This window comes from Dipteris shenzhenensis, chromosome 8 (assembly GCF_047967505.1).
Source record: "Dipteris shenzhenensis isolate YYH24624 ecotype China chromosome 8, Dip_SZ_1.0, whole genome shotgun sequence".
NCBI classification, from domain to species: Eukaryota; Viridiplantae; Streptophyta; class Polypodiopsida; order Gleicheniales; family Dipteridaceae; genus Dipteris; species Dipteris shenzhenensis.
The window spans coordinates 50,894,044-50,918,194 of NC_141603.1; positions in this window are offsets into that span (position 1 = coordinate 50,894,044).

Sequence of the window (24,151 nt, forward strand, 5' to 3'; positions counted from 1 at the left end):
AACTTTAGAAAACTAAACTATGTAGATGATTGGGTTGATGTGGGCTACATTACATAGCATGCAAATAAGACAAAGCACTTTTGTGTTTTTGTGAGAGGAGAGAGGAAAACATACTTTACTTTGCACACTAAAGTTTATTATGGAAGGGTATGCTCACCTTTATTTGATATACCTCTTGAATGAAATTGGAATTATTTGTGGTTTCAAATGGAGCAAAAACATTTATATGCATAGATCATCATTGAAGGGGCTACTTATTGTTAGATATCAATGCTCCACTCTCATGTAACTATGCGGGAACCAGCGTAAGCCCCCCATATGAGGAGAAGGCATTTGAGTAGCTCAGTTATCTGGTAGGTCCTAGTTTGGACACCAGATGGGGGCCATTTGTGGCCTGATGGCTGGACGGCTTCAGATAGAGTTGGCACACCGCCAACTAGGCTACATGCAAGTGCGGGAAGGCATCCCTTGACTGACCGCACTGAGGGTAGACGGAGCATTTCTCGGGGCAGCCCACTCTTGGGTTGCGGGGCCCATTTGGAGCCTCAGATGATCCCGAATGGCTCTGGGCCGAACGGGTACCGTAGGTTGGTAGCTCAGTTTTGCGCACCGGTTTTATCGTATGGTCGGTGGCCTATTTGCCGACCCCCAATCGACCGTTTTGGGCAGACTGGGTCGGTCACCCAATTGAGTCTAACCGACTACGACTGGTGGCTATATCAGAGCAAGCCCGTGAAGCCCATTTCATCACTGGCTACAGCAACCCTGATTCCTTAGCATATAGCCTCCGTCCTCTATTGTTTCCAGCATGCCATCGAAGCTTCTTTCACAGGAGCGCATGGTTGGGAGGCAGCGCCATCTATTGTATCAGTTCTACAGTAATCAAATTTTTGATTCTCCATACTATCTTGTTTTCTCTCTTGCATACGAGATCCTGTTATCTGTTAAGCAAAGATGTTGTATTATTTTCTTACACTTATAACAACCAATTATAATCCCTTTCCACTTTTCATTAATGAGACTAGGGAATGTATGCGGTTCCAAACATAATGTGATCTCAATATGTGTATGATAACGAAGCAATAACATTTACTAATCTCCAACTAAGTGCCCACCACTTGTTCAACACACAATGTTTGTCAACCTCCTCTTGGGTGCCCATGAGTAGGGTCTATAGGTTCAACACACTATAGTTGCTAACCTACTTCACATACATGAATTGTGTTGTATGTTTGGTAAGGGCATCACCCACAAAGTGGGATGGTGCTAGCCACACACATATTGGACTAACTATTTTCAAGGTCCCTTCTTAAACACCTTGAAGCTTGCTACTGCTCTTACTTTTTGGCATGTGCGTTGAGATGGTCACTATCCACTCATTTGTGTGATTGCATGGCCTCTTTATGGCTCTACCTGATTGTAATCCCTTGGGAACTAGACTAAAATTCAAACTAGTTAACGACAACCCACTCACAAGGTAGAGTCACAGATTATAAGAAGCAAGGGTGATCCTAACACTTCATAGTTTCTAAATGATCTTTTAAAAATACCTCCCAATGTAAAATAAAAAACAATAGCAAGTCCTTCTTAATGCAAATGGTTATTGTGATTTCCCCTCCCATGATGTGAGATCTAGCTACCTACGTGATCCTAGATAAGTGTACCTAGGTTGGGTAGTACCTTCTACCTTTCATAAGTCTTTTACTCACTGCCTTACCTAGGGTCTTCATCTCTCCCAAATTTTTTCTAAACATGTGTCCTCATAGAGAAGAACTCAAAATAAGTTTTTACTTGATATCAGGAGCCTATTATAGATGCTTAGCTTTGAGATGCCACAGTGTAGCGATCCAATGCTATAGCTTTAATCTGCTTTACCAAGTAATCCAATGCTATAGCTTTAATCTAGCGCAACAATTATCTAGCTCCTTTTGGATTGTTCGCAATTGAGAAAAGCATTTGCTTGAAGTTGCTTTGCAATATTTTTTTTTTTTTGGCATTCAATTCCATCACAAAATTAATGTATAGACTAACCATGTGATTTGTAGGATGCATGCATTTAGCCTCTACCTTAGCTGCTTGCTTATCTATTGATCAACTATCAATTGCGGCTGTATCAAAGCTCATGACCTCAGGTTATAGTCAGCTCGATATTTGATAGTTTTCCTTATTTTCTCAAATCCATGATGTGCCATGAGTGACTTGCTATTGGGCAATCTTGGTGGTCGAGGGCATCCTTCTATTCTTAGGAGTTGTTATGACACCACTCATCTCATGTTGATTAGTAGGCTTGTGCAAACTCCTGAAAAATGGGTACAAGGTTTGAAAAAACTCTATATAGAAGGCACACAACTTTCTTTGGAGACAAAGTTAATTTCCCAAGTCACTAGCACAATGTTTGATGCCTCAACTGATTGCTGGGTTACTGCTACTACAGTTTGGTGCCCGGTACTAAGTACTAGGCTACTACTACTACCAATATAGTTTGCAATATTGATATTGTTTGGGTTTAAGGGTTCCACTTAATATCAAAGTCCCATTGAGTCACAAAGGTACTCTTTTGGTACAGGTGAGCACCATGTCTTACTCCATTGGGTCTACTTTGGTGCTAGGCCACTAGTCATGAGGGTCCCATAGTCATATCACTACTCCTAGGCATTTTTTGAGGATGCTTACAAGGGCCTTTGCATCCATGGCTTCAAATTATTGATTCCACACAACTCCTAGAGTGAATTGAGCTCTCCTCAAAGTATGACTTGATCAAATTGAGTTCTACTCAAAGTGCAACTTGATCAAATTTGAGTTCTCCTCAAGATCTTTTTTATTAATCAATCTTTCTAATTTCATATAATTTTCTTATAATTTTTCTATCTACTAATTTTACTAACTAATTACACAATGAGAATACTTTTTCGTATGCTATCTTAGTCCTATACCCAAGAAAAGATACACTGAATATGATGACAATCCACTTTCTTGTACTACCTTAGTCCTCTACTCCAAGACACCCCATGATGTCCTCATGTGTGTCTAAATCCATTTTGAAGACAATTTTGCCCTTCTTTCCTTGAGAGAAAGTAGAAGCCACATGCTGATTTAAATGGAGAAAAATACCATCTTACCACAACCAATGTTGTTTTCTAATTTTGTATACATGGGGATCATCTTTTTTTTAATTCAACACCCAAAAATTTGGACCATTTCTCAATTTGTGCATGTCATCCTGTCTGTATTATTCCAATTTTATCAGATGTCTCCAAAGAGATCTTTTTAAGCATGTTAAACAAATAAGTTGTCGTGTTTCCTATCGTCCAAAATATAGAAATGGTATGTGTCTTGCACTTTCTTGCAATCTTGTGTCACTAGGCAGATTGGTATCAGTAATAGAAGAATCAAGAAGATGACTATACATGATATGCATTAAAATTGTTATTTGCTTGTTACACTAGTGAGCACTTTGTATCTTAGGTTGTTCTTGAACCGAGCAATTTTTAGCAAAATCTATCATAGATTCAAGGGGAAATTCTATCATAGAGTCAAGGGGAAATTAGCAAGGCACATTTTGAATTGCTTGCCTTGCTAGCTTTCCATGAAATTGTGAAGTGCATACTTTGGGATGGATTTAACCAATTGATCTATAAGATCCCTTGGCTGAGTGCTCTTGTACTATAGTAGCCATATTTTTTTATATCCCGTGACATCAACATATTCAAATCTCATTTTTAGTACAAAAACAAGGATGTCTTTCCTCATTTTGTTTGGATAGATGTATTGCTTCCCCTTCACACCACAAAGTTTGCATTTTCCACAAATGCATTCAATGGAATGCCACTGAGAGTCTCCCTTTGGATAGAGAACTGGCTCTCACATAGATCTCAATCTACCAACCCTTGCAATCTAGGTGGCCTACAAATTGAGCATTCAAATGTGAGACATGGGCTTCTATCTCCATGAAGCAATGCTCCATGATGCAATATCTAGATCTAATGGCAACACCAACAATCACACATTGCCATAAAGTAAGAACATGCTGACTATTCTCCAACTAAGTGCCCATTAGTTGTTCTAACACACAAAATTTATCAAATTCCAACATGAATATTGCCTACCTTTCAGACATGCAATGGTCTTAATCCATTTCATCTACATGACTACATGCGTATATTTGATAGGTGATGTAATCCTCCACATAAGTGAGATGGAAGTAATCGACATACATGTGAGAATACCTATTTCAATGTCCCTTTTGAAATATCTTAGAGCTTGCTACCTTTCTCACTTTTTGGCATACGCATTCAAAGGTGCACTACCCACCCATCTATGTGGTGGCATGGCCCATTCACAACCATATTTTACCTTTTTTTTTTCAAGCAATCATACTATTAGGCCAAGCGTGGAAATGCCCACATACTTTTATTTCATTTTCATTGGGACCCCATGGAAGGGGGAAAATCCACCCATTATTGTTATAACATGTCTTGATTATGGCTAGCTATACACTACCTATTTTTTTTCTTAATTTTACATTAGAAGATCATAGTAGTTTGGTTTTCTTAGGAACTTGTAAAGGAAGGGTGGGGTACGTTAAATTGTTTTTGGAACGTATACGTATTGTATTATATCAACCATTTTATTTGTGGCCTAAATTGTCTAAATTAAGTCTTGCTTGATCCATTTCCATTTTTTCCATTCTTTACAAAGGAAATGCAAGTGGGGGTGGCCACCAAGAAGCAATAAATTTGTATAGTCTCATGGGCCCTACATGTATAGAAGCCCAACGGTGCCTTTGCATTGCTATAACACGTCCTTCATGATGAAACTAGAATGCCACATGATCCTATCAATGATTGTGGTGGCTGTTTATTATGACCTTGATCTTTCTCGATGATCCAATGGCTATGATGTCTGGTGTGGAGTCAAATTCCATTTACTTTGGCAAACCAAGTGGAGCCTCTTTTCCACTAGGATGGTTTATCACAAATTCTTAATGTGTGAGCCTTCTAACAACCCCTATAGGTTAGTCACCACTAATCGGGGCTTCTAGGATCTCCTCTATCTCCATGCCAACTAGCAAGCTCGAGGTGAATCTAGCAGCAATAGATGAAGACCCTAAACCTATCTACAGTGTTGATAACCTTATGCTAGAGTAGGAACAGACCTTGATTTCACATCTTTGAGAGTATGAGGATTATTTTTCATGCAACTTTTTTGACATCAGAGGGGTACCATTGGAAGTGGTAAAACATTATATCCCTATCTTGAATAATATAAGACCCATCTGATAGAGACCTTACCCCATGAATTCTAAATATGATATGGTCATTATAAAATAGATACAAAAGCTCACTGACATAGGATTGATATATGAAATCAAGCATAAAAAATGGGTGTCTCTGATAGTCATTGTAATTAAAAAGAATAGAAAGATCTTTAAAGTGTGTGTGGACCTTAAAAAGGTGAATGATACCACCCATCAAGATTATTACCCAATCCTATTCACACTAGTACATGTGCTCAAAAGAGTAGCTAGCAAGGAGGCTTATAGCTTCCTTGATGAATTTTCTGGCTACAATTAAGTGTTTATTGTGGTTGAATTTTCCATGGGATGGGGAATATTTTCATTTAGAGTGATGCCTTTTGGGCTCACAAATGCCCAAGCTACATTCTAGAGGTTAACGAGCACAACCTTTAAACAATAATTGAGGGACTTCTTAGAAGTTTTCTTGGTCGATGGTGTATGTGTTCACTCAACATGGGATGACCACCTTGGATACCTAAGGCTAGTCTTCACAAGGTATCGATTGTACAAGATTTCCCTTAACCCCATGAAATGCCAATTTTGGGTAAAACATGGGGTGATATTAGGACATTTTGTGTCCAAGAATGGAATCTCCATGGACTACAACAAAATCAAGCTCATATTAAATCTGCCACCCCTTGCCACAATAGCAAAGGTGTGCAATGCTTTGTTAGGCATATAGGATACTACAAAATATTCATATATGGCTACGTTGAGATTGCATGACCCTTGTATAATATCCTTTTGGACCAAGGAATGCCAAGCCTCATTTGAAACACTTAAGCTTGCACTAGCTTCAACTCCCATATTGCGGGCACCAGATTGGACCTTGATATTCCATTTGCATATATATGTGCATTTGGTGCAGCCCAATGGGTATAACTTGAATTACCCTATCTACCTTGCAATTTGACAAATTAAAGTACTGAGATGAACTATAAGACCATAGAGAGTGAAGGACTCACAATGGTTTACATAGTTAAGAAGTTTTCCCCCCACAACTTGCTAGTAGACAAATTCATGTTCTTTGTGGATCATCAGTCACTTCTCTATTTAGTAATAAATAAACCATGTATGAAAAAATGCATCATGTGGTGGATGCTAATACTATTAGAGTTCAATTTTACTATTCTGGTTTGCAAGGGGAGAACCCACTTTATGGTAGATCATATGTCTAGGATTCCCAATGGAGAGCTAGTAAACAGTTGGCATCGATGCACAATCTCCATGATGCTGCCTCATTATTTCTTGTTGATTTAATACTAAGGTGGGCATATGAGATTGGCCACTTTTTGGCTAATGGGTTTCCCAAAGACAAAGCTATTAACAAGGATACGGCCCATAAAATTATTAAGGATAGAGCACCATCTCGATTAATTGACAATCAATTATACCATATGGGGAAGGATGGCATTATGTGTCACTATGTCCATGAGGATTCATTTGTTGAGGTGCTAGAAGAAGCACACTCAGGCATAGTAGGAGGTCATTTTGCAAGAGAAATCATGGCCCACAAGATATGTAAGTTGGGTTATGGTGGCCCACACTTTTGCAAATGCAACTCAATTTGTTAAACACTACGACCCCTGCTAGAGAGCATCCTTACCCCAAACGGACTACATGCACCTCACATGAATACTTATGGATCAACCTTTTGAAAAGTAGGGTTTCATTGGACTTATAAGTCTAATAGCTAAAGGAATGATATACTATTGTAGTGACTAACTACTTAAGCAAGTGGGTAGAAAGGCAACCAAGAAAGCTGATCCTAGGGAAATAGTCAGTGATCAAGGTGACAAAATATGAAGAGGGGAGAGGAGAAGAGTGGAGATGAGGAGAGAGGGCACAGCTAGAAAGCACACCACAAATGACTAACTATGTGACTAGATTTAGTTGAAAATGTAGAATAAAACAAAGCCTTTTTAGGGTTAGGGCTAGAGCTAGGGCATCTAACCCTTTCCTTTATAGCACTCTATTTGGTTAGTGCTATGCACATATGATCATAGTGCACATGATGTTGAGCATGGTTTCTCAACACCTTCCCTCAAGATCAACATCATGAAGTAGGCCTTCCCTCAAGAGGATGATTTTGGGAAATTGAAGAAGGATTGAGCATTACATTCCATCACACCCCTTTAATGGGAATGTCCTTCCTCTATGTCAAACCAAGTGCTTGTTGGTGCTTCTCAAAAAGCTCTTTACTAAGTGGTTTGGTAAAGATGTCTGCAACATTTTCTTTGCTATCACAATGCTACAGTGTGATGTCACCAAGTAACACTCTTTCTCTTATGAAGTGCTCTTTGACATCAATGTGCTTTGTCCTGGAGTGATATACTATATTCTTTGACAATTATTGAGCCAATTGATTATCATAGTATATTGTTGTTGGCTTTGATTCATCAAAGTAATCTATTTTTGATAATAGTCTTCTAAGACATATAGCCTCACATGCACCTGTAGTGAGTGCTTTATATTCTGCTTCACTTTCAGAAGGCAAAGAAATAGTAGGCTATTTGTTTGACAACAACCATGATATAGCAGCTTGGCCAAGGAAAAATGCATATCCTTGTGTCGATCTCCTGGTCTCATGATCTCCAGCATAGTGTACCAAATCATTGTCCTTGAGTTTGGTGAGGGCAAGGTTAGTGGAATTTGCCAATAGAGTCTCTTGGCATTACTTGTAGATACCCAACATGGTTTGTGTGCTCTACAACAAGAAATATATGAAGTGACCTTCCATGGTGTTGGCTCTCCCTGAGTTCCCGGTACTCAACTATAGACCTATAGTAGATCGAAGAAGCATAGTGGCCCAAGGATTCAGTTAGATAGATATGAACTTCCTCTGAGCAAGGTTTTATGAGCGATTCAAGATTAGCAATACACTCAAGGAGTGTTTAGTAGAGAAACTACCTTGGAAATTAGTTCTAAATTTTCATTTTCATTCTAAAGTGTTTAGTAGAATGCAGTTTGCTACTTATTTCTAGTGTATTTAGGAGTGTTTAGTAGAGAAAATTTTATAAATAGTCTATTCTATTAAGCACCAATAGAAAGCTTGAAAAACCAAGGCAAAAATAATGAACCAATAATTAAATATTGCGCTTCCATCAAACCATAGCTTGTGATACCTCTTCTCCATAGAGTTTTCTTATAACCTTGTAGATGTGCTCAAATGGCCTTTTTCATTCGATTTGACTTGGATAGATGACTATATTTGGACATTGGATGTGAAAGTTATCAACACTTTTAAAAATGTTGTTTAAGATAGTTTTGTTGGCAAAATACCTTGGACAGCTTCCCACTAATGGCTTTCTTTGGAGACCCCCCCCATGGAGAGGGCTAATGAGAGTGTTTCTTCAAAGTCCAAGATAGTTTCATGATGAAACTGCTTCCTCCAAATGAGTTTCTTTAGATAAACCCACCATGAAGAGGGGTTATGAGAGGTTTTATTCAAGTATACTCCCCTATCATATAGAACTTATGAGGGGATTTTCTACGAGAAACCCACTCTACACATGGGTTTTTTCAAAATCCTTTCCATCCTAGTATCCACCATGCCTAACATCAATGTCATCATTAGACAAAGTTCTCCATCATTGTGCTAAGATATGTGGATACAATAGACATTCTCATTTGAAGTGGAAATGTGTTTTTTTTGCAATTAATGACAAAAATATAGCTTCTTTGAGCAACATGGTTTTAGTAACATACCCTAATATGCCTTTTTTAAAGAAGAAATATGAAAATTTTTTCCTTCACTCGAATGCTCAGATATTTTTTCTCAAAAAAGGGCCATGCACCAGTTATGTCAATCCAAGCAAGGCCAAAGGGAGTAGCTTCTTGTTCTATTGGTGCTTTGCCTTTGATACTTGCAAGAAATGCCTCCATTTGTTGTGAGATGTTGTAAGGAATGCTTTGATGTCCTAGGCCATGTCCTAGGCCACCAGTAGGTTCATAAAAGTAAATAATAGGTCCTAATAGAGCTTGTCATTGAGGGCTCTTGCAAGACAATGTTGCTATTGTGCCAATAATTTAGTGGTCATGATTGGGGGTGTGTCCATTGGATGGCTATGGCTATCTGCTTGAGAGGTAGAGAGTAGTATGTGAAGACCTGGTGTGGAGCTTGCCACCTTAACCTTGATAGCTCGGCCATAACATTGGCCCACTTGGCCAAGGCTTTGATTAGTTCCTATTGTCTCCTATATTCATCTTGTCCTTCTATAGTTGAGGCCTGATTGCCAGTGGTTTGCTATAGGAGCAGCTTCGAGAAGACTCGAGTTGTGATCTATTGCGTTGTAGATGTCAAGAGGCCATTTCTTGTGCTGCATATGGGTGATGATTAGCATGATCAATATAGGGTTGCCAATCTTTTTCATGGGCTTGGCACACTACAATTTGACTTTCATATAGAATTAGTTTGCCCAGTTTTATATATATTGGATGGGGTCAGATAGTTGGAGGAGAAGATGATGCATGGGTTTGATGTATGAGGGGTCCTTGATGTCATTAAAAGGGATTCCTCCATTGTGCTTTCTTCCATCCTAGTCCACGAGCTTACTCAATTTGGCCTCTAGACCTTGCTACTTTACAAATGGCTTTGTCATTGTAGGGAGACCATACACAACACAAATGGTATTGATATTGAGTTGAAAAATGGATGATCTTCCCCTCATCCTTCGCAGGATGTGCCTAGTAACAGGGGAGGTTTATAGAATTTGCTAATTTAGCATGGGTTGAATTAGTGTAATTCAATGTGCAATAAATTGATTGAGAATTGAATTAATATTTCCACATGCACTGAAATAACAAATCTGAGTGTGCTAAAATATCCTTGTCAAATGGAATTGGCAATTCTATGTGCATTGAATTTCTAATTCAACATTGTGCAGCACTGAATTGATTGTAATTTGGTGTTTGGTCCCACATGAATATTTTTGAAAGTTTATGGGCTGTTAGGACATTTCTTGACATTTTATTGACTCTAACTTAGCCTGATTTGACATTTGAAGGTGTAGTTTAAGATGAACATTAGAAGAATGACTCACCCTAAAAATGATATAGCGAGGGGCATACTTTTTCCTCATGTTCACATGCTTGAAGAGGTGACTGAGCTGCCATGCATATGCTAACTTATGGACCCTTGGACCGGAGTATTCTCAAATCACCTAGTGTTTGCTGACTCTATGTGGACAATTGACAGGGGTTATCTGATTGTTGAGACTATGAGTATGAGACTACCTATTGGTTTCTAGTCATGGTAAGCCTACTATTGAGACTCACCTAAACCTAAATAGTTATGAGTGCAAGTGAGTCCAGATGGCAGCAAATCTTTAAGAGTGTTAGAGAGAAGCATACCTCATTGCCACCTAGTATGTGAGGGAGTTGGTTGCTACATTAAAGGAGCCGTCTTATACACCGAAATAGATTGCTCATCTTCCATAATGTAATGACTAATCTTATTGATTTGATGCACGAGACTTTCATAAAAAGATGGCTCAAATGCTGGTAAGGTGTAGTCAAAATCAAATGATGGCCAGTTTGATACACAAAACTTTCATAAGATGATGGCCCAGATGTTGGTAATGTGTAGTCAGGGTCCCCCCACTCGCTTGGTGGCTCCTTAAAGATTACCTAGTTTATGGGAGTAATCCATGGGAGTGGGGGTTGTGGACTTAGAAATGGCGGTGGAAATGGCAAATTTTGAGCCCGTAATGCCCCTTGGTTGGCTTAGGGGACCTTGTAAGAAAATCTAGCCTTGATTATATTGGTTAGGTGGCATGAGTAAGAACAATGTCTACCTTTTTTGATACATGGGTGGGGGCATCGACTTGGCATATTGGCATTGTGAAGTCTCATAGTTTCCCCACCTGGCACAATGAGCACATTAGACCATTGGCCTTGCCTGTAGGCAAGGGAACTCATTCCTTGGGTGGTTTACCATGCATATTCCAAACAAGATCCACACCACACATTGTCTTGCCTTGGAAACAAGTGCAGATTACTTGAGCCATAGCCCACCCTTGAGTTGTTGGGCTAATCAGTTCAGTAGGTCCATGGCTACCTCATCTATGTTTGTTCCTTTAGTCCCTTGAGTGGCATCGTTGACCTCAATAGAGCTTCTGGTCTTGCCCAGATGAGACACTATTGAAGGAGCCACAGGTGATTTCTTGGGATGTGCCTTATCCTTCATGTTGTCATATAGGAGCATGACACTCTTGTTGCACAACTCAAAGGACGTGGGGTTTAGGGTGAATAGATGATCATGCAACTTAGCATCCATTAATTTGATGAGGAATCAAGGTATCAAACAGATTGTCACTCATCCTCTTGTGTGGTTCACATCAGGAATTTAGATGTCTACTACTTGCAAAGTATTCCCGGAGAGTCTCATGCTCCTTTTGCTTAACTTTGTACAAATGGTTGATCGGACTCCACTTTGTGCCCGTGGGATCGAATCCCACTATAAAGGCCTTCCTTAAGGTCTCCTAGTTGATCCTTTCCTCATCCCCTAGAACCTTGTATCATTGGCCTACCTTGCCATCAAGGCTAAGCCTGAAAGCATTCACTTTATTAAGGTCACCAACATCTCCGAAGGTCTCGTAGATCTACTCAAACCTTTTGACATGGGAGATAGGATCTCGTTCACCTAAGAACTTAGTGATGAGCTTAGAGATCATGATTGGGTGACTGTATGACATAGATGTGTCCCTCCCCTTGACCACTTGTAGCACTTCCCCCCTTCCTAGTGCTTGGACTAGGATCCTCATTGCCTCATCAAATAATATTATCTGTGGCACAGGAGGAGGTGCTTGAGGGACTGGCATAGAACCAAATTTTGGTGGTCCAATGGTTGGACTCTAAGATCTTGTCAGCAGGATAGGAATCGGGATGGATTGTCCTAGCCTTGTGGGACTTGGAGCCGACATGCGTGATGGGATCAAGTCTACTGGCCTTACTGATATGGGCCTTGGTACATGTATATCCATGTTTGGAACTAGCCTATAAGATGGAGCCGTGGGAAAGAAAGTGCTATTTGGAGCTCCCCCCCAAGTTGCAAATAGATTGGGACGAGGGGCCATTGATTGTGGAAAGGTATTATCCCCAAAGTCCATCTGATGATTCCTTCATCCCTCAAGACCATGAGGCCAATACCTAGGTACCCAGGGCTTAGAAGTCCGCGAGAAGGATGGATCTCCCTCATAGAGCATCAAAATTAGTCTCTACACTCTTCTGACCTTTAAAGCAGTATTCATTGCATTAGCCTTTAAGCAGCTCAGTGAGTCATTACATTGTGAGTGGTGCTACATTAGCAATATAGCAGCAACTCTTAAAGTAGTTGATTGAATAACACCATCGGTGAATGAAGCAGTGACTGATTATAGCTACCGTGAGTCAATAGCATAGCACATAAATATAGCAACGATTGATTATAGAAACAAGACTGATTATAGCAATGCTTGATAAAGCAATGGGTCACAAGTCACTACGTTAGCCTTAAAGCGAGGTTGAACCTCTAAAGTGACAATTGTGAGTTCATTAACTATCATGTGAGGTTGGCTGAGGTAGGTGGAAAACTGGTAGTCCATGTGTTAGTCGGTCTATTATATAGCAACAACAACTGATTGAGTCGTTGCATTAATTTTATAGCAGCGTCCCAGTCCAGCAAAGCCATCAACTAGTTTTTGGTGCTCTATAAGAATTTTAGAGTTTCTGCTCAAGGTTTGTGCACGCAAATGAGTGCTATACTTTCTATTCTACCTACTTAAATTAAAAAAGCACAAAAAAGAACCCCTTAAAAGGATCAAAATGAGGATTTTTCGAGGTGGTGGCTGAGAACACACTCATATGTCAACTTGAACTGACCAAAACTCATTTTTTAGTATTTTCAAGTGAAATATGATTCCATACACATCTTAGCAATCATCCCTACTAGCTACTCCTACAATGTAGTAACAAAAAACAAGCTGACATGTGCAAAAAATAATCTATGGATGAAAGTGGTAGTTTCTACTTTTCCTACTCCAAAATCACACTTTTCTCCTTTAAAACCCATCTATAATCCACTAACAACCCCTCTAGACAAGCTAGAAGCATTGTGCAATGGGTGGACAATGATAGAAAGCTTGTGAAATACGGAAGCATACCTCAAACTCCTCGACAATGGTGCAAAAAATGTGAAGTCCGATGCTGACTCAGGTGTTGTGGGAATCTTGGGGGAATGCCAACGTAGCCTCTACTCTCAAACAAGCCCTTGTGGGAGCTCCATATGTGCAAACCATCCACTTGTGTCACCCAAGCATCTATCAGATCATGTACAAGGGGAGGGAAGAGAGGGGAAAAGGGAGGGAAAGGCGAATGGGAGCATGACGGGGAGGAGATAGGGGTAGGGGAAGAGTGGCAATCACAAGACAACTTAGCAAGAAAGAGAAATTACAATTGAAAGAGGGGCAAAGAAATATTTGATTATACTATAATCATATGAATTGTACAATGAAGTCCCAACTGAACAAAATGTTATCCTCTAAAGAGGAATACCTAGTATGAAGACAAAAAGTCCCCTGCTTAGAGGAGAAAAAACAAAACTCAGATTCACTGATTTGATCAATAGTGCTTTGATAACAGCCTCTACTCCATTTGGTGACAGAAAAGGTTTCTTGCATCCCCTGGATAGAAAGAGATAGGGTTAGTGTACAGTAGTTAGCTTTTAGGTTCATCCTTCATTGTAAAAAGAGAAGGTATGATTTGGGTTTGTAGGTCCTGGATGGAGTTGGTACAGCTCCCAACATCTCTGATGTGCTCTTCCAATTCAACCTATAATTGACAAATCTGGTCATTAAAGTTATGTATGTCTTGATCCAACAAGTATTTTGGCCTAGTCCACAAAAAATGGGAATCAACTATAGCAAGTACAATTGCATTCTTTCCATACCAATTTATGAATAACTGTTCAACACAAATGTACTAATCATTAAACTGAAAGGCATTTTTGGCGATCCAAATGAACCAAAGTGCATGTGCTCTCATGCTGACCCATGTGGCATAAGGTAACTTGAGTGCATGTGCTCTCATGCTAACCCATGTGGCATAAGGTAACTTGAGTACATCTCCCAGTAAAAGTGATTTCCAATTGATTGGTTTCCCTAGCACTAACTGGATCACCTTCCAGACTTTTCTAGCCTTGGGGCAAGAAATAAAGAGGTGAAAAATGTCTTCTTTTATCCCAAAACAAGCTTTGCAAGTTCCATCTCCCTTGTCAATTCTCAAGCTCCTACAGTTGGTCCAGATAGCTTTATGGAGGATTACAAGAGAGTGGACATTTTTTCTGGAATCTTTCTATCCCAAATCAAAGAGAACCTTACATCCCATTTCCTCTCATTATCAGAGAGTTTCCATATGGAGTTGAGAATGGTTACCACATATTCTATGCCCTCAGATGGAGTGGGTATGGGTAATAAGAAGGATCTACCATCCCAACTAAATTCTCTAGTGTAGATTAAAACATTGCCCCCTTTCCAAGTAGTGTCACCCTCCCATAGTTGAATTCTATTCATTTGCAGCTCTTGATCTACAATATTAAGCCTGAATTCCCTTCTAATATCCAACCATGACTTCCATTTAAAATTTGTCTTGTCCCACAGACCTCCCCAATTGTTTAAACCTTTCTTTGATAATATCCAGGCTCTTAGGAAATCCTCATCACATAACTAATGCATAGTGAAAAAAATAGACACCCAGATTGAGAGTCCAAAGCCATGAAGATCTCTTCACCAAAAAGGACTATGTGGCTCTTGATCTGTTCAAAAGCACCATACAAGGTTTTCCAAAGTCGGCTTTCCTTAGTCATACAAGGCTCAGGGTTGCCAATAGTAGAGAGAAGAGGGAGATTTTTCCATTTGGGTGCCCTATAAGGTCTAACAAACCTAAATTTTCTAAGTAAAAGGTTGGCCCAGTCCTTGTCAGGAGAGGTGATAGCTTTTATAATCCAAGTGGTAGCAAGTTGGTAAGTAGCCAATTGAATATTGACTACCCCAAATCTCCTTCTTTTCTAGGTCTAGTGCAAAAGGACCATTTAACCTTTGAAATTATCCTTTTTGTATCACTTCCCCCCATAGGAAAGACCTGCAAATTCCGATGAATTTTTATAAGCCTGTTTTAGAAGGGCACCAAACAATAAGAGAGGTAGAAAATGGAAATTGGGTAGATACAAATGATTTAAGACAACTCTTCTCCTTGCAAGGTTGGCCTATAGCCCTCTGTCTGTCTATTTTCTTCTTGGATCTGTCTGAAACCACTCCCATCTATCTTTCATTTTAACTTTAAATCCCATAGGAATGCCCAGCAAACTGAAAGTTTGTACATGTTTGATTTTTTTGCATCCCATATGATCCAAAAGAATCTAAGAGCCACCTAAGATCATGGCATAACTTGTTTTGGTGTGATTTATCTTAGATCCTAATGCCAAGCAAAATATATCCATACACTCCATTGCTACTTGAATGTCTACATGTGTGTTTCTGATAGTTATGTTCTATCATTTGCAAATTGTTGATTAACTATATGTTTTCCTAAAGGAAGCTCAATTCTTGTAATTGAGCTCATGGACACTTGGTCTTTTATTAACCACCCCAAAGTAGCAGTTGTGCAATTACAAATAACAAAGGGGCCAAAGGGCACCCTTGTCTTATTGATCTCTAGTAGAAATTTTGACTCATCTCTTCATTTACACAGAATTTTGCTGAGGCATTGGAAAGCAACAAAGAAACAAAAGATGCGAACTTCTCCCCTAGCCCCAAATTCTTGAGGGATTGTAGGAGAAAATTCTAGTTCAACCTGTCATAAGCTTTATCAAAATCAATTTTTATCAAGCATACATCTTGCTTGGTTTCTTGTGCATGTGTGAATCCCTCCCAAAGATTAATAATTGCCTGTAGGAGGTGTTTGCCTTTGATGAACCCTTTTTGTTCTTAAAGAGTCCAATTATCCTTCTTGTTCCTCATCCTTAAAGCTAGGGCTTTGGCAAAGATCTTGTAGGAGTAGTTTAGCATAGCTAGAGGTCTCCAATTTTTTAACATTGTCCTATTCCCTTCTTTTGGAATGAGTTTGATAACCCCTCCATTTAGGTGATGGGGCAAGAATCCCTGCTTAGAGCTCTCTTTCCACACTGCCATTAGAGAAGAGCCAACTATGTCCCAAAAAGAATTATAAAACTCTATTCAAAGACCATACTCCCCTGGAGTTTTGCCCTCAGCCATAGAAAAAGTAGCCTCTTTAAGTTCTTGAATGGAAAGATCATTTAGACACCATACACTATTTGACTTGTTGGCATCTCAACCCGGCATTTGTAACCTATTCATTATTTGGGTCTACTGTACTGAGAAATTCCTTGAAATGACCAACAATAATCTCCATATTTTCTTCCTCTTTTTTGACAAGAGAGCCATCGTGCTAATGAGTTTGATGTATGGAGAAAGTTACACAATGCCTATTGTGAACGAGGGGGGAAGGGACAAAAAAGACTGGAAAAGGCGTGTGTGGTTAGCTCTTGATAGCTTGGTACCTTTACTACTACAAAAGAAAAGATTTAAAGAAGATGATGCACAGTGTTTCATCAATGTTGTGAATGACTTTAGCCGGAATATGGAGATAGCTTGGGGAAAGAATCATTTCACACAGTACATGGTAATCTCTAACTTGGACATTGAGATGTGCATATTGAATGGTCCTATATCTACTAATTTGTTTTTCTATTTGGCAACACATATTATATACTCATGCACCATACATGGCATGGAATTATGGAAGCATCGGAGTGTGGTCCCATTTAGGGCATGGAAACATCGCATTGGCAAGCACGTTGTGCATATAATACAACGGCCCAACACGGGGGTGGTAGAACTAAGTCAAGCCCAATGGTTCAATTAGTTCAATGGTGGTACATGCATATCGAAATAAGAGCAGCTGCAACACTAGCATTCAAAGAGTCCCATGCAGTGCAAGATGTTAACGCGGAACGTCGAAGAAGAATATACAACTCATTGAATGCAAGATAGAATCATGCAAGTTGGCATGCAACCCATCATAGACAAGGGTGCATATGGGTGGAGACTAATAAAAATGATGGTGTAGACTCTTCCAATGTGGATGCCCATGCATAAGTTTCAGAATTTATTTGTAATTTTAGTTATGTGATTTGCAGTAAAGCCAACGTATAATGGAGGTGAGTTGCAGTATAAATGAGAAATTTTGTGTTATGGGATGTTAATTATAAGTATTTAGCTCAAGGTTGCACTAATTTGACTTTTTTAAGGGTTTTTATTGAAACAAGTATTTTTTAAAAATTAGGGTTTTTGTCCCTATATAAGAGAATGCGCCCTCATTTTCATTTCACTATTTAAAGAGCTCTCCACTCCCACACCACCTCCCACTTGCCCCTGAGATTTCCACCCTATCTCTTGCACCCTCACCCTTTCTCTTGCACACTCTCTCTCTCTCTCTCTCTCTCTCCTCTCTCTCACTCTCTCTCTCTCTCTCTCTCTCTCTCTCTCTCTCTCTCTCATAGACCCACAAGGTCTTTTGAGGATGTTAATATTTCTTTCTTTCTTTCCCTTCCTTTGTGTCCCTCATTGCTCTCTCTCTCTCTCTCTCTCTCTCTCTCTCTCTCTCTCTCTCTCTCTCTCTCTCTCTCTCTCTCTCTCTCTCTCTCTCTATCTATCTCTTTCCCTCCCTTTGTGTCCTTATTTGCTCTCTCTCTCTCTCTCTCTCTCTCTCTCTCTCTCTCTCTCTGACACCCGATGATCATCTTGTTGCCATTTTGCCCTTAGCTCTCTATGTCATGGACATTGATTTTACATATACACTTTTTGTATTTTGTTAGCAGCTCCACCCTTTGGATTAGTTGTATATGGGTTTTTTTTCAATCTCATAGTCTCTTAAAGACCTTAATCAACTTTCTTATTTTTCTCTTTCTCAACTTAGAGGTGCAAATGAATAAATGCAATCTTAACTCTCTCTCTCTTCCCATTCTCTACCTCTCTCTCTATCCCACTCTCCATCTCTCTCTTTCTGTCCTCATCTCCATTGTCATGGACATTGCTTTCATGTATACACTTTTTCTATTTTGTTAGCGGATCCACCCTTTGGATCAATTGTATCTAGGTTTTTTTTTCAATCTCTTAGTCTCTCAAAGACCTTAATTAACTTTCGCATTTTTATCTTTCTCAACTTAGAGGTGCAAATGAATAAATGCAATCTGAACTCTCTTTATCTCCCTTTGTATCCCTCCCCCTCCCTCTGTCTCTAAGAGGCCCTTTGTGTCCCTGATTGCTCTCTCTCTCTCTCTCTCTCTCTCTCTCTCTCTCTCTCTCTCTCTCTCTCTCTCTTCATACATCTAGCTCTGTCTCATGGCCAGGTGCATTATTTGTGTCGCTTATTGTACTCTCAACTTCTCTCTCTCTCTCTCTCTTAGTCTCTGTTGCACGCTCTAATTGCTATCTATCTCGAGATCACACACTCTCTGTCTTGCACAATACACATATACAAATATCCATACAAATTTAAAATTACAAATATTTATCGCTTTATCATTCATAGACCATAGAGAGCCATTAATCTAGAGGTGCATACTTAATATTTAAAAAAATTAACAATAAATGAAACAACACTTTGTATTATATATGATTTCTGTTCATACATGTAACAATGCCTCATTGCCAAGTGCATTGTTGAAGCACTAAGGATCCAAGAAACTAGATATCATATGAAACCCCTGCCATCATGTCTCTACTATCTCTAGAGTATGGGGGGGGCAACAATTCTTACAAAGGATACTTGTCTCATCCCTATATCTAACTTTGTGATTGTCAAGTCTAAAATAATAGTCTTGGGGAGAGCTTGCTATTGCCAACTGCAATTCTTCCCTGATAAATCGCATGGTCCACTCCTCTTCCAATTCCAACATTAGATCAAGATGTCCTTGCCGATAAATTAATATCTCAACAATAGGACTGTGAGTCCCATCTCGCAGATCATCATCCATTGCTTCCCATTGAAGGTTCTTCCATCTAACCTTCTATATGTGAAAGTCATGCATAGATTTTGCCTTCCAACGAAATACCTACAAAATTTGGGATCTATTAATACATAGTATCTTAATCATTTTTTATACAAGCAAGAATTGTAAGATGTGCACACCGAAATGTCACATCTGAAGTGTTTAATCGACATTGTACTAAATCTTCGGCATGACATGTTCTTGTTGTCCATCCATTGTTAAATAGCTCAGATAACCAGTCCATTTCTAAGCTCTTGCAAGTGTAAGTAATCTTTGTTTTGCTTAATTGCCTACAACTTGCAAAGAAATCAACAAAGCATGGAAATGGAAGAAACCAAGTCAACCTAGCATTTCTTCCACTAGTAGTTGGCTTCATAGCATTTCTCACATCATTGAACATTCTATTTCTATATGATTCACTTATCTCCATGCTTGGAAGCGGCCATTCTGGACTATCAAAAGAGGGCAAGGGAAGAGATTCTAATCTACCATACTGTCCTTCTTCATCTGGCACAATGAAAATTGACTCATAGAAGAAGATCCCATCCTTTTATAATTTTGATGGTGTGCGACCTTCATACTAAAGACTCCCGATCTCAACATGGAGGACATGCAACACCCCAATTATGCATGCTGCAGGCTCCCACTCTTTGTAAGTAGATGGATATAAGTCTATAAAACAAATACAAGGCATAAGACAGTAGTGTCAACGTCCCCAAATAAATGCAAATACTCTAAAAAGCAAATGAAGTACTAGTACACTTTGAATAACTTACAATTGGGCCTATTGAATAACTTACAATTGGGCCTACGATATGGAATTCCTTCATTCGGATGCACATATATGTTTGCATGGGTAAAGACATGCTGAATATATACTTGTGTCACTGTGTTACTGCCAAGAGAAATTTCAAAATCTAAGATCCTTCCCTTCTAATGTTTGAAGATGTCCATTGCATCCTTCCGACCCACTTTGTAGCACCCACGATTAGTGGGTTGCATTGTGATCCAAGAATATTTCTTGTAGAGCTGAGGAATCCATTCCCCATGCTCATCCTTAACATTCTTCAATACAACAAACTGTAAACTACTTCTGTATCTATCATTTTCTACTTCCATAGTTTCTGCCCTGTACCATATTAAAATTATCTCTTTCTACTTCCAAAGACCCTCCAAATTTATGTCTTCTATTCTCTCTTTCTCTATCCCTCTCTCTCTCTCTCTCTCTCTCTCTCTCTCTCTCTCTCTCTCTCTCTCTCCCCTTTAACTAAACCTCTCACAAAAATAAGCAAAATATTATTACAAAAAATATAGAATACTTCTCTCTCTCAGTCTGTCTTCCAAGGTACCCCTCACACAAATAAACATCAAATTTTTTGGAAATACTTAGTTACGATATGCTCTCTTCCTACTCTGTTTCTCCACAAACAAAGAAAACATTATCAATATCATGTCATTCTCTCTCTCCCTCCCAAAACTCTTTGATTAGGATCTCTTTTTCTTCCTTCTTTCTCAAATACTTCTAAAATCTAGCAGTTTGAAATCGAATCTATGTCTCTCTCCCTCAATCATCCCCTCAACAAAAGAAAACATAGCAATACTTAGTTACGATATGCTCTCTTCCTGCTCTATTTCTCCACAAACAAAGAAAGCATTATCAATATCATTTCTCTCTCTCCCTCCCAAAACTCTTTGATTAGGATCTCTTTTTCTTCCTTCTGTCTCAAATACTTCTAAAACGTAGCAGTTTGAAATAGAATCTCTGTCTCTCTCCCTCAATCATCCCCTCAACAAAAGAAAGCATAGCAGTTCGAAATATAATCTCTGTCTCTCTTTTCCCTTCCTCTATCTACCCCTCCTATACTAGCAAATAGAAAACAACTATTTTCTATCTCTCTCCCTCACTCATCCTCTCAAAGAGATAAAAAAACACAGCAGTTTCAAATATAATCTCTCTCTCTCTCTCTCTCTCTCTCTCTCTCTCTCTTTCCCTTCCTATATCTATCCCTCCTCTACTAATGAAGAAATAAACGACTATTTTATGTCTCTCTCTCCCTCACTCATCCCCTCAAATAGAAAACAACATAGCAATTCGAAATAATCTCTCTCTCTCTCTCTCTCTCTCTCTCTCTCTCTCTCTCTCTTTCCCTTCCTCTATCTTTCCCTCCTATACCAGTGAAGAAAAAAATGTCAAAAATCATCTTGTACTTTTATATATCATCTACTCAATCTCTCCCTCTTCCTCGTCTCTTGTAACAAACATATAAACAAAGTGTGATACAAAAACGTATCTACTTAATACAAACAAAACTTTCAAGATGAATTTACTTCATTACCTGGAAAGTATGTGTTTCTTCTTCTGGAGTTGACTCTATATACTCCAAAAAGGTAGAGAAAGAGCCGAAATAGAACACCTGCTTTTCTCACTCCTTCCAAGTAGATTTAGGTCGCAACTTCAAGAGGTGTCTCTCTATACTCCAAAAAGGTGAGGAAAGAACCGAAAATGAGAGAACACCCGTTTTTCTCACTCCTTCCAAGCAGATTTAGGTCACAACTTTGGTTTCTAAGTGAGAGTGAAATAACTAGAGAATGAGTGGAAGAGAAGAGGGATAAATAGAGCTTTGACAGAAGTTTCTCTGAGAGATTTTCGAATGTAGAAGAAAAACATGAACAAAGAGGAGAGAGAATGACTAAGCAAGATTGGAAAGAAGATATTTTGAAACCAGCTGCTAGAAAGTGGCGGGAATGAATGTTTGAAATGTTTTGGAAGAGAGAGAATAGGGGGAGAGCTAGTTAGGAAGTCAAAGTTTGGGCCAAATGGTTGAACCAAATGGAAAATGTGAGCACAGTTTTAGCTAGGGGATAGTTTGCCCTGGGAGGAAAACAAGGAGGCCTAACATGGTCAGGGCAAGCCTGTCAAAGTTAATTTTTTATTGTGAACCACCAATGACGTTTTTTGGGGTATTTTGAAAAAAATATGAAATTTCCCCTAGATTTGGGGAGCCTCTATTACAAAGAAGTCCACATGGCATAATCTCCTTCATGGAGACCATATTCCCTTATCCAAGCCTCTAATATTTTAGTAATTCTCCAAAGGGCCCCCTTTTGAGTCCAAAATTTTTGTAATGAAGAAATGGGCAAAGAACATTTGTTTTACAAGCTGAAAAATAGTCTCTATGGCCTTAAGCAAGCACCTAGAGAATGGTATCAGAAGTTTGATGCCTTCATTCAGTCCTAGGGTTTCAAAAGAAGTGAGATTGGATCACTGGCTTTACACTAAAAGGGCTAAGGATAATAGCCTGATACTCTTGGCACTTTTATGTGGATGATATGCTATTGGATAGCAAGAACACTTATGAGTTGGATGCATTTGAAAGACAAGTTGCATGAGGCCTTTGACATGAAGGATTTGGGACTTGTAAGTCATATTCTTGGATCTAAAATGCCTTTGATGTAGCTTACGAAGACCCATTCTTTTTTTGAAAAGGCCAATACACAGCATATGGACAAATTGCTTCAGCAAACATGCAACGCCTCTTTGGCAAGCAAACACAGATGCACAATTCATACTAGACCCTTACGCAGCGGCAAGCTATTGCGCATCATACATCACTAAGATTGACAACACAATCACAAAAGAACTGCATGAAATAATGGTGCAATGTCATCGAGACCAAATTGATGCAGCAACTTGGATTCGAAAAATGGGAATTGCATTTTTGAACATGCAACAAATGTTAGCACAGCAAGCAGTGTATATAATTCTAGCACTTCCAATGTACCATTCATCAAGACCATGCCAGTTCATCAATACATCGCCATCAAAAAGACCGTGCTTTTGCTCTGAAACCACCTACAACACTGCAAACCTTGCCAGACAATTCGACCGACGTCATATGTCCGTCTTTAATTGACAGATACATTTGTCGGCCAGCCTTCATTGAGGACTTGTCTCTATCTGAAGTAACATCATGCTACAACATGCACAAACACTTTTAAAAAAGAAAGAAGCCACATATCATTCGCTACGTGCATTATAACAAATTTCGTGATCCAACAAATTACTACAGGGAACAAATACTCCTATACGTACCTTTTCACAAAAAAGAAGACAATATAAAAAAACAAAATGAAACGTGGCATGATACCTTTAAAAGATATAAGTCGCAAATAAAAGAAACTCGGGACAAGTTCACATGCAACATGCAAACAACTTGTGCGAGCAACAGTGGCATAAAATGGAACGAGATAGAACAAAGAGCTCATGAACTAGCAACTAAATCACACAACACACTATGGATGGAAGCTTTTCAAGGAGTGGCACTACCAGAACCAGCGACAACAATCAACATAATGAACTACAACCCCACTCCTGATATATATGCCATTGCCACAGACACAGTTACAAGACAAGAGAAGACAAACCAACCAGTGTTTGAAACAATTCAAGTAAAGCACGTCATGTTATCATCACTAGAATATCATCATCAAATTCAAGGCTTAAACCGAGAACAAAGGCTAATTTTTGACGACATAATGTACAGAAAAAGAACGAGCCCTGCCATTCCATTGCATATTTTCATCACCGGAGGTATAGGAACAGGAAAAAGTACTATCCTAAGCTTACTAGTGGAGCAACTAACTAGATTCTACAACAAAGAACTAGGCGCTGATCCCTTAAAATTGAAAGTTTTGAAAATTGCATACACTGGTAAAGCTGCATGCCACATAGACGAAAGTACAATTCGTGCATCTTTAGGGATTCCTATTAATTGTAAGAAGTTAACACACCTACACTTACAAAACAA